Here is a 5,520-nt window from a genome sequence, read left to right on the forward strand (position 1 = left end):
GTATATCTAAAAAATAAAAATAACTTATAATATTCAAAAAAATTACTTAAAAACAAAAAACTTCCACGCAATATTCAAAAAAAAAAAAAATTAATAAGCAGCACATAATGCAACGACGAACAACCGTAGTAGCCACCCTTGAGATCGTTCACCACGTCATAGGGTATCGGCGTAATAGTTTCCAAGGTGGCACCTTCCACCATGAAACCAGGTTTAGGGCCCTCTAGCTGAGTCTTTGTGCTTATGACTTCACTCCTAGCCTTGGCTTCTACCTTCAATTTATCATTGTTCTTTTTCCTCAGTTTGAAGTCCTCGATGCACCTTCAAGGCTAAACATGCTCGATACGGACATGGATCCTCTTGCGGATAATCCTGTTACCCACCTGTATTTATGTACATAAACCATTACTTAAATTATGTTCTATTTCATCAGTTAAAAAAACAAAAACAAAAAATGTAGAAGAGCACTTCCAAATAAATTTTAAAAAATTAGTAGATGAGGGGAGGTTAAGTGTTATAATATTTAGTTCAGGGTAAAGTGATACGGGACAATAGTTGAGGGGAGTAAAGTGTAATTCACCCTTGCTAAATATGTCAATTACTTGTGTCATGAAAATATGTTTTGAGAGAAAAGGATGTTCATGTTAAATATGTCAATTGGTTTTTTTTTTTTTTTTTGGGATTCACAACTAAATATGTTACAATGATAAGTATGTCAATTACTTTATCTTCTCTCTCTCTCTCTGTCTCTTTATTTTATGGTTGGGCTGTTTTATTAAAGTTTATTTTGAATTTATGAATGTTTTTGCATGTATTCCACAAACAGAAGTTCGATCATTTGAAGACAAATGGGGATCATGGTCCATTTATGTAGGTTGAATGTGCCAGAAGATGACTGCATTATGGACTCTGTTGGGGTTATTTGTGTTGACACTAAAGGACATATAGCATCTGGAGCTTCAAGTGGTGGCATTGCACTGAAGGTGATTATTGCTTTGTTTTTGTGGCATTTTCGTATTATATATGCAAAGAGTTTCTATATTATTTGACTCAATTCCTTAAATTGTATCATTATTTTTCTACTATTCTTATTTAATTTACCCAAGTATGGTGATGGTGGTCGAATTGGTATTCTGTGGGAGGAGTTGATTGGTGGCCATTGAAAGTTTGGTGGGGGCTATGGTGTATGAAGTTGTGTGTGTGTGTGTGTGTGAGAGAGAGAGAGAGAGAGAGAGAGAGAAAGAGAGAGAGGAGGGGGCATTCAGAGGCTTTGATTTTAAAAAAAAAAAATCAGTTCCTCTATGGCATTTTGTCCTCCCAAGTTCCCAACAACCACGCAAAAGAAATGCTTTTCTTGGTAGTGAATGAAACCTTGAAGTGGTTATTGGGTAGCTAGTTCATTTGATGAAGTTAACCAAGTTTCTAGGGGCCTATTTGGCATCATTTTCATTTTCAATGCTTTTTTGGCTTGTCTTTTATTTAGATTCGATGCCTTTGTTGATCACAATTCACAACTAAAAGTTGAAATTTGCGTGACATCATTTCTAAAATGGATCATTATTCAGTTAAACTTGCAATTTATTCTTCAAATATTTTTAACAAATAAGTGGACGTGTGGGATTAGCAGCAATATATGGCTCCGATTGTTAGGCATCCTCAAAAGGTCCGTTTGGGGCTCCATTTATAGTTGGTTGTTGCGTTAGTGGTGTTGGATAGTATTTAATGAAAGGATTTGCTGCTCGGGAGTGTTGTGCCTCATCATCACTATATGTATCCTCGTTATTCAAAAATGTTATTTTATTTTATTTTGGGAAGTATAACTAATAGAATAAAAAAAAAAACAAATAGAAAATTGTATCTTATAAACATGCAATTTTAATTTATCTTTTACTATGAGGAACATTATATTTTCTTGGTATGAGGCTAGTTTAATACTGGGATATTTTTGTAAACGTCTTCGCATTTTTGTGATTTTTGCCTAATTTAGTGCTTTCTTCTATGTATTTAGTTTTCATTATTTATTTTTGTGTTAAACCTACAAAAATCATATTCTTTGTTTCCATTTATGTATACACCTAGCTTGTGAATCTAACATGGTTATTATTTTTGTTGCACAAGTCGCAGGCAGGTCCGGGCTCTGCTTGCATGAAAGTTTTACGCTCTGTTATGTAAGATAGTAGCCAACACGGTACTGATAAAAGTGTCAGAACTCTGGTTGATCAAGCCGAGGATCCTATATCAGTGAGAGCTCCCAACCCTCAACCTAAATGGTTTTTTTTAAGGAAAAAAAATGACTTATTGTTTGTTTGTTTCCTATTTAGCTTCCTGGGACTTCAACTAAGCTAAAAGCTATAGAGATTGCAGCAGCCTACAATTCCCTGTCTTTTGGAATGGGTTATTTTGGAAGCTCTATAGAGCGGCCTAAGGTACTATAATATGTTTCGAGTAATATTTCAAAGCCCAGCATATGAATTTTCTTCTTTAATTGATATATTTAGATCAAATTTTAAGATCACAATGAGTTCAGTCATGGCGAATCATCTCATTGAGAGTAAACTAATACATTGTGTATTAATTAGGTGTGAAGTGTTCGTTAACATTTGATATATTTAATGATTTCTTGTTTTATAATTGAACAAATATTTTATATAAGAGCATATCATAAACTGACTGGAAGAGGTTTGCATTTCGTATCTAAATTGTTCATTTTGTATCAGTCATAATTGTAATGGTGACATATAACAGTTTGTAGTTTGTCCTGTTCGGTTCTTTCTTTTTTTGCGTTTTTGTGTCCATATCATGTTATATTATGTTGGTTTACATTTATCGATTTTTTTGCTGATTACACGAAACGAGCAAGCATGCCGCAATTCAAACCTAATTATGTGTATAATTTTTTACTTAATTATGTGTTTAATTTTTTACTTATACGAAACTTATTTGTTTTATTCATCTGTTTTTATGCAGGTCTCAATTCTTAGGACTACAAAATAGCAAAATAGGATCAGCATCGACCAGTTTGCCGCACGAAATTGATGTTGGTGAAAGTAAAGGATAAAATGTTGTGTGCGCTAAGATTTTGATAAGAAATTTAAAATTTGGAAGTAAATCAAACTGGTTTATTTATTATTTCTTTCAAGTGACTCATCATGTTTCAAATGGTTATTATGGCAAACCTAAAACTTGAAAGATGTTCATTTTTGCTCATGAGAGAGATCAGCACAATTATTTTATGGACCATTCTTCCGCAACATGATAATGGGCTTGTTTGGTGTAGAAAGTTGAAAATGTGTGAAGCCTCTTTCATTGGGCTGCGAGCCAAAACCTTAAAGCCTAGGTGAGCTTGCATGGTGGACTGACGAGGGGGCCAAAACAGGCTACCTCTATGAGCTCGTGGCCTACCCTCCAAGCTTAGCCCAAGATTTGATTCTTTTTTTTAAAATAATTTTTCTTCACTTTTTTTTTTTTATAATTTTTTGTGGGCTGGGTTGTGCTGGGTTTCAAATTCAAGGCCCAATCTCTCTTGTGCTGGCATGTCTAGGATTTGGGCTTTATTTGTGTAAAAGCCCAATGAGCTTAGGCAGGTTGGGTTTCAAGTTCTATGCCCAATTCTAAGCTCTATCTAACTTGGGTTGGCCTGTCTAGGATTTGGCCTTTGTATGAGTAAAATCCCAATGAGCTTGGGCCAGGTTGGGTTTCAAATTCATGGCCTAGTCTTACTTGGGCTGGCTAGTCTAGGATTTGGGCTTTGTTTAGGTAAAAGCCCAATGAGCTTGGGCTGGGTTGGGTTTCAATTTCAAGGCTCAATACTAAGCCTAGTCTCATTTTAGCCGACATGTCCAGGATTTGGGCTTGGTTTAGGTAAAAGGCCCAACAAGCTTGGGTCGAACTAAGTTTCAAATTCAAGGTCCAATTCCAAACCTAGTCTCATTTGGGCTGACCTGTTCAGGATTTGGGCCTTGTTTGGGTAAAAGCCCAACAAGTTTGGGCGAGACTGGGTTTCAAGGGCAAAAAACTGTATGCCATTATCTTTGATATTTCTCAAATTTTTAAAATTGAGCCTTTGAGATTCATTACAATAAGAAAATAAATATGCACAAATTTTAATCACTAGTTTTTATAGTTTGGTTTTAGTGTCATTTCGACCTTTGTAATTTTAATTAATTCAATTTTAATCTTAAATTTTTTATTGTCTCAACTTAACTTAATTAACTGCAATCGTTAACTCTTTTTTTTTTTTTTTTAATTATGAAAATTGCACACATAAGTAGCATGAGTTATGCTTTTAGGAACAAAATTATAATTTTTCTTAACTAAGTCAGTCAATCTCAATCATCTCATTAACGATTTTACTTCAAAACCACTAATTGACGTTATTAATTGAATCAAAATAATACAAAATTTAAATCAAAATTAAATCAATTAAAAATGTGAGAATCAAAATGATAGATAAGACAAAATACAAAACTACCAATTTAATTTACCCAACAAACATTACCACTTTCCTTATCTTGATTCCAGGAAAGATTCAAGGCTGCAACCTAAGACAAGAAAATAAAACAAACAACAAAATCAAATCAAGGCCAAAAAAAAAAAACAAAACTATGGTACAAAAGAATTTCCCTATCTTGATTCCAGGGAAGATCCAAGGCTTGCAAGCTATCAGCTTGTAACCTAAACAACAAAATCAAATCAAGGCCCAAAAAAAAAAAAAAAAAAAACTATGGTACAAAAGAAATATATATATATTTTTTTTATGATTGTCAAGCAAATATTCAAAAACATAATAAAAAATAAAAAAATTTAGTCCTCGATTTGTATTGAAAAGTGTTGTTCGGACTCATGGAGTTCGCTATGAGTTTCATTCTGATAATCTAAACCATTCATTTTGTATTTTAAATTTCTCATTATTTAGTGTTTTTAGACTACTACACATTATTCATGTCAGAACACTTGTTCAACTATCTCTCACAAAAGAGAGAAAAAAAATTTAATTAAACTATAAATTAAATCATTGGTCTCTGTAATTTAAGTGAAGTGTCATTTTAGTCATCGTAATTTTAATTTGAACATTTTAGTCCTTACATTTTAAATTTTGTTATGAGATGATCTTTCCGTCAAATGTTGTTAACAATTGAAACATAAAAAATTAAGTGCAAAATTAGAAGGATCAAAACAAAATTCAAAACAAATTATAGGGATCACCGACATAATAAATATATTAATTACACAGGTGATCATATAATTGGTTTTGAATTTCACTTCAGTCCATCTTTTATTTTACTCATAGTATTTTTCCGTTTCAAATTCAACAATAAGTAACAAAAAAAATCACATTCCAACAAAATTGAAAATGTATAAACCAAATCCCAAAACTATATTGTTGGTTAAAGATGGGAAAACTTCTAAGCCACCCTCTACCAACTGAGAAAAACCATGATAGAGATATGAATTCATTGAAAAACATATTAACAAACGTAATTGGGTTCTTCTACTAACAATATTATATTTGGGTTCTTT

Source organism: Camellia sinensis, chromosome 12 (genome assembly GCF_055761805.1).
Source record: "Camellia sinensis isolate YWXY chromosome 12, ASM5576180v1, whole genome shotgun sequence".
Classification (NCBI taxonomy): Eukaryota; Viridiplantae; Streptophyta; class Magnoliopsida; order Ericales; family Theaceae; genus Camellia; species Camellia sinensis.